Raw genomic sequence first — 23,804 nt, forward strand, 5'->3', positions numbered from 1 at the left:
TTCAACTACCACAATTATTGCAAAAATGTAACTTTTAATTTGGGGAGGAAAAAACCCTTAATTGCTATATTCAGTAACTATTCTTCCATACTCACAATGGACTTAGAAGAGAACAGCAAAGCACTGAAGAATCCTGTTGCCAAACACAGCCCTTAAATTACCAGCTTGTCTGTGGAGCTTTTTACTTTAATGCACTTAGGGGGAATAGCTCATCACTAATGATTTGGAAACACAGATCACATAAATCCTCAACTCAAAGTTGAACAGTAACCCAAGTCTTAATACACAAGTTATGTCTCCTTCCTCTAATACATATACAGATTAAAAAAAATAATATTAATAACACCAAAATACCATGTCAAGTGCAATGGTTTCCCCACAAACTCTATCACCTGTTTATCTCTCACCCTCAGTACTAACGCTAAATTGGGCCTCATGAATTATTCATGAGGGGCCGTTTAATGGGATCATTTTTCCTGGCTAGCACTGACACTAATGCTAAGAAAAATCTCTTGACATTAATCTTGGGTTGAAGAAAGCCCCAAATACCTAGTTTTCTTCTGAATGTTCCCTTTCCTCCTATTTAACACATTGCAGAAACCAGTCATTCTACATCTCTGTTATGCAGGAGTGTGGGCATGGGAGGGTAGAAGGGATGATACAAGGTCGGAGTGGGAATTTGTTATATTATGATTTTCACATTGAGAACTCTGGGGTCTGGTCCAGCTCACATTAAATTTAAATGAAAGTTTCCCTCTTTTTAATTTTTTTTCTTTTGTAGATTCATGTTGTCTCTGAAGGAAATGAGAATATCTGTTGAAAAAGACAAGCAAACCATGGATCTCTAACTGCATTATTTATCTAAACTGCCCAGAATTGATTAAAGCCCTTCTTTTCTGCATTAGTTTATAGCTATTCTGATGATGAAGTGATTTAGGGTGTTTTCAGGGCTGATTACAAGAGTAAAGGGCTCTGGTCTTGCAATTGCAAATATGACTGATTTCAAAGCCATAAAAAGTCAGAAGCGTGTTTTGGCACATCCTAAAGACAAAGTTGGTTTTAGTTTATGCACTAAGAAGACTCCTGCAAAATATTATCCAAATTACAATCCCTCCCCTGAAGAAAAATCTCTTTAAATGTCCTAGAGAATAGTGAATTGCAGTCTAAAACGTAGCTTGTTGGCAAGTGCTGTATAATAGGAATCCCTCCACACACACTCTTTGGTCATATCATAAAACTACTGACTTGCCTCATTTTTCTAAACCAAAATACCTAAAACGCAATACATTTCTTTTTTTTTCAGTTGTAGCTTTCTGACATCTATAATGGTTTTGTGTCTAAATCTGACAACATTTGTAACAAACTGAAGTGACTGTTACTGCTGGAATGTCCTGGAGGCTTTTTCTGTCGGAGGAGATGACAGTAACTTTTCCCATGCAGATTAAGCTGGTGTTTACAGATTTGCCCTGGGTGTGCATTTTTATCCAGCTGTGATCAAGTAACACTGCCTGATGAGTGCCAGACAGATCTCCTGATACGAAGGGCTTACATGCCCATCACTTCTGTGCAGAACATGGTTCTAATCTGGACACCACAGCAAAGTTCAGTTATTGTTTGATTTTTATTTTCCCTTCATTTGTACACTCAGGCAGAATACTCAAATGAGAATGCAAAAAGCTTTACCATTTGAAAGTCTCCTTGCCGTTTGACAGAAGCTAGCATTATGTGGATTTAAAGTTATTTTTGTTCAGCCTTTCAGTTCCCCACACTGAGCTCTAACATGATTTAAAAACAATTAGAAGTGGAGTGGGTGGTTTAACAATTGAGAATTTAGGATTTCATTAATTCTTTTTTCTTTTTTTTTCTCAATGGATATGTTTCTTTTGTATGTTGTAATAATCTGAAATATGGTAAAATATAGGCTCAATAACTTTTTCCCATCAATGAAAGTGTGAGGTCAAGAGGTTGTTTGCCTTTGTGGGACCTGAAGCTATACATGCATTATAGTGTGATACTTTGAAAGTAGCGGTGGTTGCATTTTGCTTTCTCAGAATTCCTTGCTACTGAAGATGGAAGAAGTTCTGTTTCCCAATATCTGATTCCCTATTTGGAACCTCTAATACATGAAAGGATAAGAGAAATCATCCTTTGAATTTGAACTTTAAACATATTTCTAAACATTAGCAATATTAACATTGCCTAAAGTACTAGCAACTTACTTCACATCTGTTGTGTGGTTTAAAGCTGCAAAAGCAGTACTTAAACTTGTGGGGCAAATTCAGCTTTTTCTTAAATCAGAATTTCCACTGCTTTCCAAGCCAAATTGATCCATATTCATATCAGTGTATGTTAACAACATTTGCCATTCAGTTTCCTGTTTACATTAAAATCCCATACAATTTGCAGATCTTTCCTGCTCTAATATTAATTTCAGTACAGGAAAGTACTAGGATCCCTCATCCAATCCATAGCCAGTTCTGTATAAATTTATTATCCTCATAAATTGCAAGGCAGCTTTTTCCAGAAGCCAGTATGAGGAGGTACACTTAAAAAAAAAATCTAGAAAATCAAAGGTTTCTCCCAAGAGCTGTTGTAGAACATCTTTGTATTTGTTATACAACTTGCATTTGTGCTGAGGGCATCGAAGGTGCAGCAAGCACAGTTGAAACAGTGATTCCAGAATGTGGTGCATAAAATCAGTACAGTCTGAGGAGTGCTTTTCTTTTCAGACTGTGAAATGGTCAGATACCGGTACACCCAGGGAAAGGCTGAGCTGGAAAACCTTTCACTTCTGTGATACAAGTTCAAATCTGGACAGGTCCTTGGGGACATCACATTACCATGGGATGGATTCCTGGTGACTTACCTGGAACAGATTGGCGGGCTGCTCCAGAGCCAGTGGGCAGATGTCCACATCACAAAAGACCCCACTTCAGGTTGCTCTCTCGGCAGCTGTACCAGAGGAACCAAGGAATAAATGGGCATAACTCTCCTCTCTCCCAGCCCTTCCTTTCATTAAACAGGCAGGCTATTACTGAGAAATCTGCACTTAGAAACTGCAAGAATAGAGAATACACAACAATTTTACTCACCACTGAGTTAATAAATTACAATATAAGCAGTTTGCCATGCCAGTTTCAAGTTGCTCTTTTGAAGGCACAGTTTGAAGCCAGGCCATCCCAGGGGGGTGAGAAGAGGCGTGCAGCCTCCCAGATTACTTCCCTGTGCAGAGGAAAAGTGCTCTCAGTAGTGCTGTAAATGCAAGCAGCCAGCTCTGAGGCCACTAACTAAGGATGGAGCCCATGGCTCTTCCCCCATCACTAACTCATCCCTGGGGTCCCTCCTGTGCTTTGTAGAGTGCAGAACAAGCAGGGCACAGGGATGAGAGGTTCAGTGCATTGCAGTGCACCCATGCAACAGGATGGGATAAACAGGTACAGCCCCAGAAACCTCTTGGAGCCTTTCTCCATAACCAGATAAACTCAGCCTGTGTGAATGCATCACACATGTTCATATATATGTGTTTATATGGAGATATGTGGTATCTCATTGGCTGACAACAATTTGGCTGTTTTATAAAACTTGAAACTAAGTTATTGTATTTTTAAAAGTTTATTAATTTTAATATATCAGCCAACGATTAGCTCATGGAAAGCCTATAGATTTTTGATACTCAGCTTTAACTTGCCAAGTTCTAATAATCATTAAACTTCAAGGAAAAAAAAATAATTGTAACCAGATTTTGAAAAAAGCTAAGCTGTTCTTAAGCTACATTTAGAGAATACAAAAAGCTGGAAGACTGCTTTCCAAGGGCTTGTTTTTTGGGGTGTACTGAAATTAGGTATCAGACAACCACAGCTGTAATTCTTGAAACAGAAAATAACACTAATAGGCCAGATTTTGAATGACCTGTGGCTAGTTACATAAATACATTAAAAGATGGCTTTAAATTGCATCAGTATCAAATTTTATTCTACCTGACAGTAACAAATTCAAGAAAGTTGCTCAAGCAGCCTTACATTTTCTACACAACTTTTTTTTTCTACTGCAATGTTAGCAATTCGGATCCCAATTCATATTAAAATGTAGATGAACATTTTTGTGCTACTTTCTCAGCTGATGTAATACACAAAGCTCAAATAATGGCAGATTTAGCTCTGAAAATTTGTTATATAGTTATATACTGCTATCTGATTTACACAAAATCTGGCTATTGGAGCTAATCAGGTGTACCATTCAGCTAAGGATCTGCTTCAGAATCATTATTTTTTTTTAAAGTGTCAGGAGCATGACAGAAGAGCATATATTTAATTCATTTATTTCATCCATTTCAATGAACATTGGATTTTATCCTTTTGTGCACAAAAATAAATCTCCACAGAGATTTTTATAGCACTTATTGATTTAGAAGGATTTGCTATACAATTTAATTTTGATTTGCTGGGGAAGATGTGTTTTTTAGCAATAACCTGTCTATTATTCACTTAGCTATGTGCCTGTATGAGCTTTGCACTTTTGAAAATCCCTTTCAGGAGACTTAATTTTCACCTGCACGTGCACTAGTTGACAGCTCCCTGTTCTTCTTCACTGTCCTGACAATAAACCAAGAATACCGGTACTAATTTCATTATAAACATTTTGTAAGCATCCCATAAATATTACTTCTGAGCACAACAGTCAGGGCTAGATATGAGCTTCTTTTCCCTGCAATGAAAGGCTGGTGTCCGATCAAATGAGCCATCCAGGCCCTAAAAAGGCTTTTAAAAAATAGTTTTAATCTCTTCATTGTCTGACTTCACGGCATGGTAGTGCTGCCCTTAAATAAAACTTACATAAAAATGGTTAGTACAGCTGGTCAGAAAATGTGCTTGAAGTTTAGAACCACATATCATTGTTTATACAGATGACTATTTGGGATAGACTTCAATAGAATCTGACTTTACTAGCAAAGGAGAAGGCTTTGGCAATAGCATAGGGTGATGAGCAACAGCAACTCATATTTTCCAACTGAGATCAATGTGGACTTTAATCCATTAATGCAGACCTAAATATCACCAGACAGATATGAATAGATGACAGTGAAAATGTGAGAAAGAAAAGTCTGGAGTAGTCAGATTTAAGAGAGTTGTTTCATATTTGAATTCATTTTAGTACTCTACAGGAAAGCAGCCTGTTTCGAGATTTTCAATTAACATACCCTAGATATGAACTGAAAACACTTCTTTTCTACTAACACAGATGCTTTTTTGTTCACCCATTTTGAGCCCTTGCTCACAGAATTGGGTTTTTACAAAATCCTTGGAAACATGTTAGCAATACATTTTTTGAAATGTCAAGGAACTGGTTTGTTTGGAATGGAAAGCTGCTGACAAACCTGCCAAGTCACTTAGATGCTAAGTTAGATATTTAGATACTCATGGCTGGCTGGGGAGAGAGGAGAGGAAAACCCCAAGACAACAAAAAAACACCACCCAAATTGAAAAAGCTCGCAGCTCTGTGCTATTAAATTAAACTAAAAATAAAGATGATGGCAGTATCTGCAAGCAATTTGGGTGGTCAAAAAACAATGGTGCCCTCTGGTTTGAAAACAGTGTTTGGAGTTTGCACTGTTCTTACTTGTCACAATAAATTTGGACAGGGTTCCTATTTCCTGAATTGACTGAAGCATTTCATTCTTTAAATTTCTAATGTGTTATGTCACATCTTATTGTATTTCATGGTGTCACTTTGCATTATTTTGCATCGTCTCCAAAGCTGATGAAACACAACACAACAGCACATGACAAAAGGAAATAAGCTGTTGGTTATACAGACTAAGTGTTATAATTCAGTATTTGTCAGATGCAGCAATCATTACAAACTATCTCAAACTTTCAATAGCTGTAACTCCTTAGTCAGTGATAAACCTGTTTAATTTACTAGTTTATCATAAAGGAAGGATCCTTTCCTGGTAATCACAGGAATCAGAATCAGAATGTGCTGCTGCTGCTTCTCAACCCCTGCATTGCTAATTTATAACACTGGAATGAGATTTGAGATATACTACGGAGAGAATTTCTCAGGATGAAATAAGAGATCCATTTGAGATGGCATTAATGGTGCAATATGACTGTTTTGATTTTATACCACAAGTACAGTACAGAACCTTGGGACAATTTCCACTTGTTATGACTAAGTCACATCACTCAACAGAGAGAGAACTGAGGGCTCCCTCCTCCCCCAGTTATTCTCATTGATAGCAATGACATCAAACTGGGGAATTATAACCTCACAATTGTGGCCTGGTTGAGATAAGAAAGTATGTATATTCTGAGAAATTAACCAACTTATTGTTATGAAATATAGAGTCTGTAATCCTCACAAGATTCCTATCAATATCGCAAGTATAATTCTTCTCTAAGAAGGAACTACATGAATATAAGAACTTAGAACCATAATATTAAGTCATGTAAAAATGGTTTAATTTAGTTTTAAATTTGAAATGTACTTGAGGAACATACAAAAATATGTACATATATTGAATGGGAACAAAAAGGCAAAATTAGATACTGTCTTTCAGTGAAGTTCTTAATTCTAAATGTGTTTTCCGGAGTGGATGGGACTCAAGTGCTTACTTTCTGTATGCATATATTTTTATTTTAGATTTTTTGCTTCAATACAACAAATTTTTTTGTAGAGAAACAGCCATTCTATTTCTGCTTCATTCCATTGTTCTGGTCATTGCAAGACATGGGTTGTTATTGCTGTTTTCCTCTCAAGAAAGAAGAGAATGGACAGCTAAAGATATCATCTAATATTTGTGTTATATCAAGGAGGTTATGCTATAAAATATATTCCCACAAGTACAACCAAGAATGCCACAGAAAATATAGCCAGCCAAGGAAAGGACTGTAAGCAAGGCTGCCTGACAAATAGGGCACAGGGCTGACCAGGAGTCATCAGGTTCAAGCCTGTGCCGGGACATGAATCACATCACATAAGCCCAGCAAATAAACCTGTCTCGCTCTGTGTTTACTCCCACACTCCTTTCCTCCATTTCTTGTCCAAATGTATTCACAGCCACTTTAAGGCCATTTGTTCTCATGTCAAAATTATTGCGTGAATTCAAGAGCTTTTTCTTCTCCCTGGTGTTTACCTCTTTGTATACTTAGAGATAGCAATTTTTACCTCTCCAACCTCTGTTTTGCTGGGCACAGCTTCTTTTCAGACAGGCCATCCTTTCCTCTGATCATCATACTAGTCAGCATACCTTTGCAGCTGTTAAAAAACCCAGAACATTTGCACCTTAACCATAGGGATTTGGAATTTAAGGCGATGTCTAACAAGCACCTTGGTCACTGACATAAATACTCTCCTTGCTTCATTAAAAATATTTTACTCAATATATCTCCAAATTGTGTTCTCCTTTTCTGTGCACTGGTAGTTCATAGTAATTCTGTGATTGACTGTTACAACTAGGTGGTTTTTCTTTCTGTCACTTCCCACTGATGAGCCTACAGTTCATAGCTGGTTCTTTTCATTAGTCCTTAAGTGCATGACCTGGGAGCGCACGACCTTAAATTCCATCCCATTTCTACTACCCCAGTCTTCAAGGTCATTTAATTCTTCCTGTATAATATTCCAATCCTCCTCTGTATTCATGACATCTCCCAGTTTTGTATCATCAGCAAATTAATTAGTACACTCCTACTTTTTCTGCCTAGGCCATTAAGGAAAATATTAAATAAAATTAATCCCCAGACCAATCCTAAAGGAACTCTACAAGCAACTTTCCTCCAGGGAGAGAGAGAAATCCTTTCAACATAACTCACTCTTGTCTCTTGTTCAGTCACTTTTTTACTTATCTTACAGTCCTGATACTTGCTCTTATCTTTTTCAATTTAACTAATAATTCCCCATGTAGTAATGTATCAAATGCTTTACTGAAGAGCAGAAAGGTTGAATCTATTGCATTTGCTTTATCTCAACAATCGAGTTGTCATCAAAATAAAAGGCATGAGATAACAAATTTATCTGAATGACTTCTAAAAAAATAAATTCAATGTTTTACTTAATCTCATTTTCCCATTTTGATCTTTTTTTTTTGTTATTGAAATCTTAATTTAGATTTTGGGTCACACCTAGATTACATTTAATTTCTATTCAGTCCTCAGTGCACAGCGATTCTCTTGGTTATTTTCTCCTCATATGACTGAGAAAGCTTTTGCCATCTGTTTAATTTGATTTGCAAGGTCTGATTCTGCTAAGAAGCACCTTTCTTTGCTAAACTGTACTTACCCTGCCTTCATTTCTTGTCAGGCTTCTATTATTTCTCATACACTGTCTGAAGTTGTAATTTATCTGCTAAGGCATATGGTCGGTCTCATGTGTTAGTCCTCCTGGTTTGAGGCACATTCCTCTTTTCTTGTCCAGATTCCAGAAATGAATGTCCTAGAACACTGCCATATCAGATATTAGGAGCCTGCTTTATCCAATTACTTGTCTGTGGCTCACATTAGGATTTTGGCTGTGACCACTATATTACCATAAGCTGTTACAGTTCCTAGGTTGAACACTCCTTATCTGTATTCTGCAAACAAAGCAGAGCTTTCTCTGAAGGCTGTCAGTTGATGTAACTTGTCCTTGCAAAGAGAAACACATCTACCTGGACAGGCAAAAGCTCAGAACAATCCCAGATGGCAGGAAACATGTAGCAGGCATGTCAGGGAAAGATTACTTCATAAAGCCTTCCTAGTGGCATTTGATTTGACATAAACCCTGTAGAGCTCACTCAGCGAGCCACATTGCAAAGATGCTTCCTTCAGCACATCCTGGAATGTACTAGAATTGGGCTTAACTGCTTTGTACAAGTATGAATAAGCTCTAGGTGCCTTTTCTTGGGTGGAAAAGGCAGTGAGGGATCAATAAGAGGGGCAAGCCAAGTATTTCAGGGCAGTGTGGAAATGTGTTTGCATGGGGATTGCCAACCAGAAATAGGAGTACTAGAATCAACCACTAGTAGCTCTGGTCATTAAAATCCATGAGGATTTTGACCTTTGGAATTGTTTGTTCTGTGTTTCTGTTTCTCCCCATTGTGGTACTATCCCTACTCTCTTAACTAACTCATACAAGTCTGAATTCAGCATGTGCACCTACCACTCTCCAGAATTTCCCTTACACAGCTGCTATCCTGATTGGTTATGTAAAGTTTCTGTGACTCCTCAAAGGTTGTTCTCTTCCAGCAGTTTCTCTAACTCAGTGATGATTTCGGGCTGTTTCTGTTGTTAGAACTGTCAGCATAAGGAGTATTATGAATATTCTATGATTCAGAGTTAATACAGCCAAATATGAGAAAATGAAATTTTTTTGAAGGAATCTCCTGAAGGGTTCTTTTGTTTCTCTTAGCATATTATGATTTTCAAAAAATTTATTCTTGGCTTTCAGTGGTATACATGTTGAAGAAGAGACCCTGCCTATTTACTCAATTTATGCTACAGAAAAGCCAGTGCACTACAGGTCAAAAGGAAGGATCTCATAATAAAAATGCAGAATCAGTCTGGTTATGCAGGTTAGACCAAATTTTCCATAGTTGCTCCTTGGCTCTAGCATTGGTCATTGGCTAGAAAGAAGCAGAGAGAGTGGCATGCATAAAGCCATTTTTCCTCCTGCATTCTAGAAAAGCAGGACTTATAAAGTTACTCAGCTTAGTGTTGCCTCCAGGTCATCTTGTTTAAGAACCACTCATGGACCAAAACTACATTACTTTCCCTTATTGTTTTTTTCAGTCCATCTATACTTTCAACCTCCATAGTTTTCTATAGAAATGAAGTCCACAACTGGCAGCATTTTCTCCATTTTAAACCTTAAAAGCTCATTTGCTCTGGGAGCCTTGCATCTCATACTGTGAGAAATAGTGAATGATGATTCCCTGCTCACATTCTGACATAATTCATGTTTTTTCATAGTTTTCTGTCATATCTCTTTTCTGACATGGCTTTTGCAAGATGAAGACTCCTAATGTACTTGAGCTTATATGAAAGCAGTTACATTCTTCCCATCTCCCTTGTAATCCTTTCCCAGCTCTCTTATATCTTTTTAGAGGTTCAAAGATCAGTACTGAACAGTGTTCTGTTTTATGCAGGAGTATACCCCTTTTAATTTTTTTAAAATAATGCTTAACAATCAATTTTGACTATTGCTGATGTTTTCAGAGAACCATACATACTGATTTCAAAACCTCTTAACTGAATATTTTGCAAGTCCCTTTTACATATGCCTAAGACTATTTTTCTCCATAAGTTAGAAGATATCAGTTTCCCAAACATAGACATGCAATTTCACATCCAGGCACTGGCTATGTGTGTGGCTTCTGCCATCATATGGACATGTCCCACTTCAGATGACTCTAGGTGCTTATTTGCTAGAAAATATGTTGAATCACATGCTGAATGTCCTATACTATGTTGTTCCCCATTTGGCTAGAAAATACTATTCCAAACTTTCACAGTCAGCTGTAGATATGTCAACCTTAAATAATTTTGTATCATCTGTAAACAATGGGGGCTTCTGAATCATCCCCCTCCCTCAAGAAATGGTATTTATGAATATAAGAAGTGCACAAATCCTCTGTGCTTTATGAGCAACCACTCATTGCTGTGAAAACAATTATTTTATTTTTACCTGTTGTGTCCTGTTTTTTTTATTTGGTTATTAATCCAAGCTGGTTTCTCTTATTTCTTAAAAAGTTAGATCTTTTGGGTTAGGGATCCTTTATAAGGCCTTTAAAAAAGACAGATGTAGTACCTTGATCACACAATCTTATCTCACATTGTTCATTGAGCTCCTACAAAATTATATCTGTTCTCACAGAACCTGAATTCATACTTAATTATCTTACCTGGTATCAGAGTTAAAATTCAGCAATTTCCCTGCTGAATTCTGTCTGGAGACACATAATCTGATACTTATAATTAGATCCTGTTTATTTTCTCTAATTTGTTGCAGAATCTCTTCCATTGACTCTTCAATCTAAAATAGTGTCTTATATTCATGTCCTGTGAGGGTAAACCTGGAGGAGCCTCCTGATAGCCTTGTGCTGAAGGCTCCTTCTAAAGTTGAATTTTTATTTCCTACTGTGACCTGACATTACTTAAGTGCTCCATTTATACTTTCAACACTGAGCTCCAGGAACTCCTTTCAGGACTTTCAGCAGACTCTGCTGCACCCATTGTATTGATTTCGAAGATGAACAGCTAAAAAACCACATTTAATGCATCTACCCAAAAACACAGTCAGGTCACAACCCATCAGACAGAGATTTCTTCTTTGCAAACCACTCCCAGCACACACATATTATCAGTATTAAATTTGTTTTAAGAACATGATAACAAGGGAATATATTTTAATGGATTGAGAAGCCTACTTAGTCTTAATATGAAACATAATCTTGAGAATATCACCAACCTTACTGTCTTTGCTCTAACTCTGTAAAAGATCTTTTTTCTTACATGTGTAGCACTATGATTTTGATAGATATTCAGTGCCAGTTATCCACTGCCTGTATCACAAATTAAAAAAACCCAAAAGACTACTGTACATATGCTCTTCAGAAGGATGCAAAATGCCTATTAATTATATATCAACCATGCGTATGCAACCACAGACATGGAGTTAGAAAGCAGTTTTATGATAGACGTACCACTTACTGAACTGAATGGATATTTAAATCCCAGTTGTCTGAAGAAGGGGGAATTGAATGTCTAGTCTCTGTCTGTAATATCTTATTGAAATGAACAATACCATGCACTTTCAGAAGGAAAAAGAAAATTGCTTGGACAGGTGATACGAATTCCAGACATGTCAGTGATTGCTTTGCTTTGCCATTCCTGAAGTGTCAAGTTTTCAAATCAGTATTATTCACCTCTAATTCATATCAATACCCTGGATCCAAATCTTTCTGTAATTGCTTTTTCATGTGTATTTTCCATATGTTCTCACCCTAAGACAGTATGTAGGCTTGAGAGGCCTAAACCATTTATAGATCAGCAAAGACCTTAAGCTGTGCTTTTCAAGTTTTATTAACAACAAGTTCCAGTTCCATACTGATTTTCCTGCTGTGCATACAAAAATGCCACGAGCATTTTTGGTGGATATTAACAAATGTCAACAGTACAAAACCAATCCTACATTTTTCCAGATAATTAGACCATCTGAAATAATTTTGAAAAGGTGGTTTAATTTGTGATCTGTGAGTAATTCACTTTCATGGACACATATTCTTTCTTAAACTGGCTAAGATAATTTACACATTACAAGGCTTCTAGACATAGTTGGCCACTTATCCAGTACTAATAAATTGAAAATGTGTGTGCATGATTTAACAGAAAAAGGAAGATGTGAATGTAATGCAGGTAATTGCTGAACTACAGTTCTACTTCTGACAGCTAAAGAATACATGAATAGACCTGTCTGGAGAACACAGGTTGATTCGCATCATCTTTCAAAATGTTGATTTTTCTTCTAAATATTTGAAAACAATTATATGACTATTTTTGAGAAAATTCTTAGCATCAAAATGCTGGATTTCAGGCAAAGTGATCCTAGAGGTTAAAATGTGAGTTTGCATGTGGGGAGGGATTGCAGGACCACATTCTTCTTCCTTAAGCATCCAAAGTGGACATAAGAGGAAAAGCAAGCTTCCTGTTAAAACAAACAAAAAACCAACAAATCCCAAACCAAAAAACAAAAAAACCCCAAAACATTTATCTTTCAGCAAAATACTGATTTATTTTATAAATAATTTCTGCTATAGCTCATTTCTGCCAGACTTTTCATGTCACCTGCTATTGGCAATATTGGTGTATCCCTTCCAGTGTCTGATTATCAAGTTAACCTTCCATATTCAGGTTCTGGTTACTAGGAATGGACCTCTGCAGATCCATAAAGATCTTTAGTTTTGAAGAGCTCTCTACTTCCAAGGATAACCCTTCCAAGGATAACCCTTTATCTAGGTCTTTTTCCTGCCTCTGCCAGCACCAGGCATTTTGCAAGGTTTGTTACAAAGTCTATGGGGAATTCAAGAAGCCTGAGAACTCTTAAAACAGGTAGAATTTTGTAAGGCAAAAAATGTGGTTGAATACAGGAGTGCTGTGTGCCCTGCATATTGGTGGTGCAGCAAAATTTCCTCATTTTTTCATAAACACTTTTTCTTTGTTCTTGAAACCCTTCTGTTTGGCTTTTTTGTTTCTGGTTTTGTATTTTTGTTTGATTGGTTTTGGGGTTCTTTTTAACTTTTTGATGTTGGATTTCTCCCATCCCAATGAGATTTTAAACAGACATGTATGAAAAATAAAAACCTAGACTTAAAACTCTCAAGCAGGAAAACAGAAAGAAATTGAGCTGTGAAGGGCAAATGTGACATTTAAAGTAGCAGAATCTGTAGCAGTGAAATCCACTTGCAATTGTGCCACAGTGCAGAAATTAAGTTGTAATTACTGAAAGGCTCAGCAAATACAAGCATTGCAACTCTTATTAAAACAAGCAATGTTAGCCACAGTAAAGAGAAATAGGTAAAAAAAAATAGCCACAGTGCATAGACATTCTTATCTCTACAGGGTTTTTTAGATAAGGTATGTCTTTTAGTATGAGCTCAGGATTTAGGGTCTTCTCAAATTATGGACATCAGGAGAAACATCCATGAGGCTGGGTCATGCTACAAAGGCATGAAACAGCTGTAAAGAGAGTTAACTCAGTAGATTATATATCCCCATTGAAAGGAAAATACTTATCAGAAGGAACACTTTTTATGGTTTTGTTTGCTGGCTAAACCCACTCTTCCTAAGACTTGTAAAACTAAAATTTTGTTTTAGTAGTTCATTTTCATTTTTGAGGCACTAGTATCTACACTCTCTACAATTACTTGTAACTGAGCTGACAAGGTATTTCAAACACAGCTCAGCCTCTCCTGCCTTCCTTCTTAATTCAGATATTCTGGAAATGGTGTCACTCTTACCACTCCTCCTATTATTTCTGCTCCACATCTCTGGTGGCTTCAGATCTTCCTGCCACCCATCCAACATGATCTTTTAATATCCCTCAACGACTCACACCAGCCACTGGCATCAGAATCAGCCCTCAGCAGCCCAGCACTACCTTGCAAAGGGAATGTCATTATTGCCATTGATCGCCAGTGGAGCAGGGGATCTGTGTCAGCTGAAAAAGCGCTCAACTCTTCAGTATTGCCTCAGTTCACGGCGGTTCCTTTTCTGTCTCCTGATATTTTATTACAGCAGAATCATTTTAATTGGCACATGCTGGTGGAAACAAAACTGCATCTGTTGAGGGCCAGATTCTAGCACTCCTGCTCAGGTGGTACAAGTCCCTTGTTCTGGAGTGTGTCCATTGAAATCAAGAAACCTGCCCAATTGTTAGAGGTTCAGAGGAACACATTGTTCTCATAGGTATTCACTTTTATTCCATAATATGCTTTAAAAATACGCACTGTACAAACCATTAAAAAAAACTCCTATTAAAGTAAGTTTTGCCATAATAGAGCAGGGAAGCAGCAGGAGGGGAACAAAGGGCTACCCAGCACGACACTTATGCTAGCAAACACCAATTCACACCTGTTAACTACTGTGAATAAAATCTTTGGAATCAGTTCCTCAAAAAAGTCAAAGAAAGAAAGAAAGAAAAACTGTTCACCATGAAAGAAAATGGGAACCTCAGGTGTGCTGCTGAAAGCTTACAGAGTCAGATCAGCATTTATAATCAGTGACTTCTGAGACTACCTGAAGGAATGGAAGGCGAGGACTTGGCAGGTACACAAAGTATACACAAGCACAGAAGAATCCATCCTCATAATTTTGAAGTGAAATGGAGGATAACCCCACGAGGTCCCAGGAAAGACACAATGTTCTGAACTAAAAGTTCAGCCAGAGCTTTGGTCCTGGGAGATAATTATAAGGCTGCCTGACCTAACTGACCCAACTTAATGAAACGAGTATGTCTGAACTGAGGAGAAAAGAAAAATATGCAGTGAGCATCAAAATGGGGTTCCTGATCTGTCACTGCTATTCAGATTCTCACGAAAAGAGATGTGTTATTGTCAAAGGCTTTTCCATTAATAGATGTCAGCCTTGGCAGCTACACACACGACCAAGCAGAGTACAGGAATTCTGATCTCATTCCTATCTCAGGTGATGGCTACCTGAAAACTGTTGCTAAAGACTGAAGTGATTGAATTCAGGAAATTTGCTTAAGATTGGGCATTTAATCATTAGTGTAACTTGTCAATCTAAAATCCAATTACACATCCTTACCTTTGTGAGGACTTGGGCAATATTGCATCAATATGAACAAGCAGAAAAAATCTGTCTTTTCATTATTAATATTAATATCTCATTCTATGTAATAGAATGCTATTGGAGAGAGACCCAAGATTACTGAAGAACCTATAGGCATACATCTTACATATTTTAAATCAGCTTTACATTAGCCCTGGTTCCAAAGTAAGCTTAAACTAGAAAAATCCAGCTGTGGAAGTCTGGCTTGGTGAATTTTCTATTGGTATGACTGTCTTCCACTGCATACCACTGAGAATGGATGATAGGGCTTCTGTATCCACAACCCAGCAACTCTTGGCTCACCATGCAACCAAACAGCCTCTTCATAGATGACACAGCATAAATCCTGAGGCTGTATTCCATTTTCCTTTATTTACACACACATGTAGTCTTAAGGGATGCTTCAGCAGGAAAGAGCAAGGTACAGTACTTAATGTGCAAGTTCAGTTCAGCAGAACTCCGACTAAAGCATGTCAGCCTCAAGGGCTTTTCTCTCAAACAGTGAGCCTAAGTTCTCCACAGAAGGAAACTTGCTGAACTACATTTTTCTGAACTTTAAAGAAAAAAAGTCCTGATTCTAAACTGAATGAGGGAGTAAATGAATGAGCAACTTCACTGAAAGCAGGAGTGGCCCTGGTCTATTCTAGGAGAGCTATAGAGAATCCAGGTAACGAAGCCATGACAAGAAAATGTTCCCACTTTTTTTTTAAACTCTTTTGTTGTAAGAACATTATCCATCTCAGTAGCTTTATTCTCAGCAGCAAACCTTAGACTGGTCTTTGAGGACTCTTAAATAACCTCAAGTATGGATGTAAAAAGGAAGCAAACCAGAACAATCAAACCTAAGGTTTACTTTTTACCATATTTCTAAGATACCTTTTTGATTCTCAGGCTCCTGCCTTCAGCCGTTCCCAAGTCAGTTCCATTCCCATCTTTTTCTCCCTGGATGATTCCCTCACAGCAGGCAGAGAGGCACCAATTCCAGGCAACCCCCGCTGTGCATCAGTTGTTCCACTGTAGTCTTTTTCTTGAGGCTCCTTTACAGGGATCAGTCTCCCCAGCGACTTTGGCCTCAATTTCCACGCTTCTGTGTCATTTAGTGGTTGGCTACAGTGAAATCTTATTTGGTTGGAAGCTGACCTGCTGCCTATTCTGAATAATTTTATATTTAGTCCTGGGATCTGACTGGGATTTTTGTTTTAAGAGTCGCTCCTTTCTTTCCTGGGGTTCAATGAACCTTTTCAAATCGTCTTATTTGGTATAACATCACAAAGTGCCTTTGTTTTGCCAAAAAATATCCAAAATAATTATTATTTAGCTCTTAAATATCTCCTGTTTTCCTTATTCATTGAAACTATGACCACCCAGAAAATTATGATGCTCCCATTCTGGCATAGCAGAACCCTGATGGACAGACACATGCAATCTTACAGACTTTGGTCCAGACTTACCTTCAAATTTGAAATAAGTAAAAAATTCTGTAGAAAACTCCTGGTCTTTTTAGAACTTCTCTGTCACTACACATATCTGTAAATGACTTGGAGATCTGCAAATGAGTAAGGAAATGAAGTTCAGAGGAGAGTTTTCAGGCTCAAGGCTGTTTTTACTGGATATTCTAGACTAGAAGATTAGTCATGGATTCACTCTAAGTCTTTAAGACTAAATAACTTTTATTCTCTGCCTCATCCAGCTCCTCATCCCCCCTGGCTACATCCACATGCTTTTCACTTGTTCAGACTTTTGCTGGGGGAGAAATAAAGTCTGAAGGTTTGTGGAAGAAAATCTGGGATAATGTGAGACAGCAGAGGAGCAGAAGTCTCAATCTGAATGAGGCCAAAAGGATGACTAGTCGCTCATTTGTGACAGCAGAGGAGTACATCCAGTACTGATGGTAGGAATTGGATGGAGTTGTCCTAGGTTCTACTTGGATTTAATGCACATACTTTTTTCCCTAAGACAAGGGCCCATCAACAGCTTATCATGTTCTTGGTGTTACTGCGAGACAGAACTGCACTGTCTTTGACCTTGAGGTAATCAGGATTCTGTCTTTAGGTAAGATCTATCAACATCACCTTCTTTCATTTGCCAGGCCCACATTCCTCCTAATATCCATGGAGAACATTTCTGTCTTACCCAACTCCCTTTAGTTGAGTGTGCTTAAACTTCTAAGGGCAGAATCTTACAATGTTTCTAGGCAGGCTGCTTTTTCTTTGGTCTTCACAACACTTCTTTTGTGGGTATTAAACTTTTTTTTTCAGGAAATCTTAAAAAAAACCCCAGTTACTAAATTGTATAAAATAAATTAATTGCAAAAATTAAGATAAAGCAATTTAAGAAAGAATATAAAAAATTATCTCCAAGAACATTTTCAAAAGTATTTCTTTCCTGACTAAATGTCTGAGAAAAACATCAGTATTTCCTTTTTTTATTGGAAGATTCAAAAGGCAAATATAACCATAGTAAACTTTGGTAATATAAACAACAAAGCTGAATATCCTACTTCGTTGTCTCTATTAATGGTATCTTGTGATATTAATTTAAAAAAGAAAGAAAATTAACATCACATATTTATTAGCAGATTACTCAAATGATTTATCATCTCAGAGGTTCCTGTAAGTACTGCTGAAAATGTTACCATTCATTTCACTGGACATAACAACATAAAATGACACAAAGTGCTTCTCTTGTTTACTTATACTTCTCACCAAGTTATGTTATCTCTTCATTCTGCCACCAGATATATCTTCTTTCTTTTGCCCTAAGGAGTCTTCTACACAATTTCAATATGCTTATCTGAGGGAGAAAAAGGGAAAAAAAATTATTCAGTTCAAATTTTGAAAATATCTTATGCTTACAATTCTTTCCTTTCACATAAAAAAATATTGGTTTGGTAATTTTTTTGGTAAATCTCTCAAAAAGAAGACCTTCCAGGCTCAAGGACTAAAGACAAGACACCCTCACAGTGCAGAGATTCAGCTGAAAATTTTAAACAGGACTGGAAGTGGAGCTGGCAGATTGATTTAAATTAGGCAGGCCTGGCTCTATATTGGGAAGTCTATGCTTGCATATCCATTTTTTTTTACTCCAGTTCTTCTTTTGGATTCTCAGATAAAAGAGAATAAAGTGGGCATTCTCCACTTGATGCAATTTCACTATACAGTGATTCCCATCAATGTATAATTAAAAGTGGATTTCCTTTTCCCTGAGATGGGGGAGGGTCTGCATAAACCTGGTTGATGTGAAGTGAACAAAGAGAACTTTCATGAGTTCTCCTGCAAACAGTCTATCAGTTACAATTCCTAGTGTTCACACTGCTGCACTGTTCAAAAGGAGCTCTAAAAAAAAGTCAAGCAGGGGGTCCAAGAAAAATTCAACCCGCATGCCAACTAAGGGAAAGAAAGAGAAGGCAGGAAAAAAAACCTAGCTTTTGTTGTAAAAAGAACTAATGAAGCTGCTCTTAGAACTGTCCACGGTGACACAACAAGCCTGTGCACCCACACACATTGTGAGAGTGCCAGTCACCCTCGGTAATGAGAAAAGGAAACACTGTGGGCAAAGGAAATATATGAATACATTGCTTTTATGGTTTAACTGTAGGAAATCACAACGCTGGCCCACAATATCTTGTGCCAACTGCCAAAAGTGGTAAAGTAATACATAAGGTTGTCTACTTAAATTTTTCTTACAGACAAGATGGACTGGTGGGGGGTAAAATCCCATTATCATTATAAATTGCTAATTAAATAATTATCAATTAGATGGGCAGACAGAACTCATTCCAATGAATTCCTTAGAGGGCTTTCAGTAAAGAAAAACAGTAATTTTGATTATTTTTTTTATCCATACTTCCTGCCTAGGGGCTCTAAATAGAGATGATATATGGTGTATCCCATGTTAGACTTTCACACAGTATATCTTGTGTTAGAGCTCAGGGACAAACACTGAACTTTGGTGCATATATAGATCTTTTTTCAGTTTTTCAGATAAATGGCCTTAATTTCATGATATTAATTAGATACCCAGGGTTATTTCCTAAGGAATAAAAAGAATACTTTCCAGACTTTTACATGGCTTTGAGAAATCACTTTTTCCCAAGTAACTGATAATATTTTCTAATATGTCATTGCATTTTCTTTTTCCTTTTTGCATAATTCAGAATTTACTTTTAAATAAAATGTTAAAATATGTAACACAGATATGTATACAGACGATAGGCAGGATTGAACACAGTGCCAGGAGCATTTTTAATGAACTTTGTTCTATGCATCAACACCAAAACCATTGCAAAATTAAACCCTTTGCTTTCAGGTTTTGCAGTCAAGTTTTCAGATCAGAGTCCTGGGCAAAGTTGTAATAGTACTGAGCAACAGAAAAGATACTGTCCCATCCTGTACCCCTGACTCATATAAGTAATTTTTCTGAGGAGAAGGGTCCCTCTGGCCCCTTAAACAACTTACTCAGCTACAATCAGCCATTACTCACGTGTGCACAGAGTGGTTGCACCCACACTTTTCTTGCCCTAAATCAGTTTTGCAAGACAATTATAAGCTACAATGATTTGCAAGTGCTGTTCAAGAAATCTTCAGCTGTCCGTGATAAGGAATATTTTCTAAGGATACAGGTTATGCAGACTGAACCGAAGAGTCACATTAATGTTTGGGACAGAGTTTTCATTGCCAGCAAACACCAACAAAAAGTGAGGAACGGAAATGGGAACATGAAAGATGGACTTTTAATTCCAAAGCCAGGAACATTTAAATATGAATGGGGCTTGCTGCCGCCCTCTATCTTTTGTCAGGAAATATGAAGCTCTGGAAGTCCTTTTGTTGCCTTCTTTGTTAACTGTATGAGGCTGAAAGGAGTTGGCTTGTTTCATTTTCAAACCCTGTCACAATGAGGGTCTCAAAAATGAATGCTTATAAATACATGAAAATGCTGAAGGGTTCATAAAGGAAAGAAAACTTTCTTTTTCATAATCATCTGTCATCGGATGACTTACCAGGGACAATCGTAATGAAAAACAAACAGCAAGGAAAAATTTTTAATGTTTAGAAAGGGGAACAGAGTTGTAGAATAAAATTAAAATATCATGACATAAAGATAGATATTTGAGAACAAGATCAAGAGATATAAAGTATATTCAGCAACGTTGCCTTCCTATTTTCCCTGTTGGTTTCTGGGAGATCATAGAATCCCAAGGTAAGGTCCTCACAGTGATGTTCTCTAATGTGATTTACTTTGAGGAATACTTAATGGAGAAAGGTGCCTACTACATTTAGTTATTGAGTTTTTGTTCATGGTTCAGGATTGATCCACTTGAGTCTTTCAGCAGGGAGTAGTTTTCCAGTGTGGCACAGCATGACTCCAAATCAATAAGGTTAATAGATGTGGTGGCCACACAGTCAGAGGTGATGTGCCTGGCATTTTCCATGCCAATGAAGAAAATTTCTGATGACGAGATGTCATTTTTGTGCCGGCAGTAATGTCACCCTGATTACCTAGAGCACATAGCCAGTTAGTAAGTTAGCAAGACTGTAAATGGCCCATTAATCTGAATTATCTTTACAGGAACTGTTTCAAAAATTTTGCTTGCACCCAAATTACTGGTGCCTCTGTGATTCTTGAAATGCCAACAGCAGACTTGCTATATAAAAACAATATTGCTGTGTAAAAGGGACTAAATGGGAATTGCTAGCCTGGGACTTCACTCTACATTTTTAAACTCTCAACAGCCCACTATAAAACATGAAATTCCAGCCTTAAAAAAAAGAAAAAAAAAAGTTGCATGTTGTCTTAAAAATAAACACATGAGCAAAGGGGAAAAAAATACAACGCAAGATATCACTGGAAAAAAGTAATAATGTAGATGACAGATCTACTTATGTAATGAGAATGTGATATGTTGGTGTTCCTGCAGTTCTAATTTTCTCTGACTTTTTAAAATATGCAAACTCTTAACAGTGCCTCCCAGATCATTAATGGGTACACATTCCCAGATGGCCTGCATTGTGAACAAAGTGTTGGACCGGACTGGAAAGAGAAATCTGTTTAATATTCCAATATCTAAATGTCAGGAAGGTGTAATTCAGAGTGCCACTGAAAGATGAGCTGAACAGAATACAATTTATGGTGACTTTAGTTAACAAATGGCATTAAGGGAAGAATTTCCATAATTAAATCATTAACTAATATGAAATATTGATTTCCTCTCTGATGTTACTGGATTATCACTTGTCAGACTTGCAGATAAGCGAAGAGCACTCAGTGCAGTCCCTACCAGGAACAACAATAATTTGCATTATGATAACACTGTCGAGCACTATCAAGCACAGAAAACAGAGCAAGGTGCCATGTGTGCCAAGCCATCCTTGCCCTAAAGAGCTTGCAGATAACATTTTGATGAAAAATAATAGGATGGTTGCAAGGGATGTCTGTGCAAACAGACTGGATGAAATGATCATTTGTACTGGGAGGCTGTTCCCACACGGGCTTCTTCACACTCTCTATTGCGTGGTGACTTATTCAGAGCTTCTCCTGGCCATCTCTGTCTCTACAAGGCTTCTAGACAGCTGCTTGTCTGAAGAGATAAATTCTGTTGCAGTTAATATCAAGAACTTCCATTTTCTAACTGTGAATTTTTGGGGTTTTTTGGCTGCTCTTTATATACTCTTGTTGCCCAAGGGAAGTTGTGTACATACCATGGAAGCGGTACAGCACGTTAAATAACGATTTTACTTATATTCCAGTATGCTCATTAAACATGTTAAATAGTGGAACGTATTAGGTTAACTTGAAAATGCAGAAGGACTAGAAGAGGCAAGATTAAAAAAAATTTACACTGAGAGGATCCTCCTTAATTGAGTTGTAATCAGTTAGTATTGATCATTAGTCCTTTTATCAGCATGATGAAGATAATGATGATAATGATGACGATGATGCAATGTGCAGCACTTGGATCATAAAGAGAGGATGGAAAATTGTTTAAATATTTGATAATAATTCTTCCTTGTAGGTGAGACAGACTGCAAAACATTGTATATTACTCTCAGATTCATGACAAGCTTGAAAAAAAAATTGAATAAGCAATTTTTAATATAAGTTCCTTGACCCGCTTTTAAAGAAATGTCCACTCTTTGCTAAAATGGAAAGAGACTATATTTTTGAGAAATGCTTTAAAAGAAAATTGTTATTTTCTACTTCAGTCTTTCAGCAGGAAATCAGTTCTTTTGCCAGTCAAACATTCAAAAATCATGTCTCATTTGAATAAATTAACATATTTTGTGGCAAAAATTAATTCCAAGGAAGGAACAATAAATACGAAAGCAATTTAAATTGTGTATTTTACAGGGGAGGGGGGAAAAAAAAAGAAAACGCAACATTGTCATGCGTATGACAGCTCAGCTAATTTGATGGCCTTTGATGTTAATTTAGGGTTTACTTTAATTTCAAAACATATTTTTTCACTTAATAAGGGAAACAAAAGAAACTTTCAACCAGTTTGTTATCTGGGAATGTTTTGGCTTCTCAAATGTGAGAACATGATTGTTTTTATTTCCAGGAGGAGATAATAACACTGAAGCAATAAAAAAGAGTCAAGGCAGCTTGCACAGCACAGGAAGTTCACAGCCAGAGACTTAATTTCCCACACAATGTACTGTGCAATGGGCCCATTAACATAGATGAATAGGCTCTTTAAAGGTTTTTTTTTTCCAGATATGCAGCTGCCGCTGAATGGTGCTATGTTAATAAGGTACTCACTTGCCTATTCTTCAGGTACTCTGGCATTCTCTACCTAGGTAATCTCCATATAGGAAAAGCTATTAGGGGTTGTATCTCCTACCACACCTTCAATTATTTTAACACCTGCACTGATAATCCTGGCAAGGTAAACTGGTAGGGGGCCAAGGGTCTAAGTCCATCCTCTTCTTCCCCCAGAAGTCACATCTCAGGGGGAGGGGCTGAAGGAGAGCAGGGAAGGAAAAAAAGTAAAGTCACTTTTATTACACATCAGTGGGAACATTCTGAAAAAGCTTTCATGCCTAGGAAATTGTTATTTCTTCAAACAACTGACAGCCTGCAGAGGAAACTCTAATGGAAATCCAGCTCATGCATTGTTATGCATGGCCCTCATGTAGATACATGGGGGTGGATTAAGTTAGCTTCCAAAGGGTCTATTGTGTGCAGCATTAATTTGCAGTGCTCTTGATATTTGAGTTTGAAGGTTTTACAACCTTTGTGTTTACTTAGATGCACTATATCCTACATTTGTTTATTTCCTTCCACAATCTCTTATTACCCAGTAAATGTTACATTTATCTTTATTAACTTTCAATATGTTGCTGTAACTTACAGAGAAGGAAATAATTACGACCTCCTTCAAATGTTGTACTTTTAGTGAAGAGTTTTGGCTTTTTTTTTCTTCCTGGTCAGTTCTGACTTTTCCATCTGTTAAAACAGTGGAGTAATAGCATAAAAATGGTG

General features: G+C 37.2%; 1 long non-coding RNA gene across 1 annotated transcript; it reads right to left on the bottom strand.

The window, feature by feature from the left end:
* Positions 1-2,872: 2,872 nt before the first annotated feature.
* On the bottom strand, positions 2,873-23,771 carry LOC136560872 (uncharacterized). The gene is made up of 4 exons (XR_010784211.1): positions 23,674-23,771; positions 18,029-18,116; positions 16,775-16,869; positions 2,873-3,056 (listed from the first exon to the last, which is right to left on the bottom strand). It is a non-coding gene; the product is annotated as an uncharacterized lncRNA (long non-coding RNA).
* Between the last annotated feature and the right edge of the window lie 33 nt (positions 23,772-23,804).

This window comes from Molothrus aeneus, chromosome 10 (genome assembly GCF_037042795.1).
Source record: "Molothrus aeneus isolate 106 chromosome 10, BPBGC_Maene_1.0, whole genome shotgun sequence".
NCBI classification, from domain to species: domain Eukaryota; kingdom Metazoa; phylum Chordata; class Aves; order Passeriformes; family Icteridae; genus Molothrus; species Molothrus aeneus.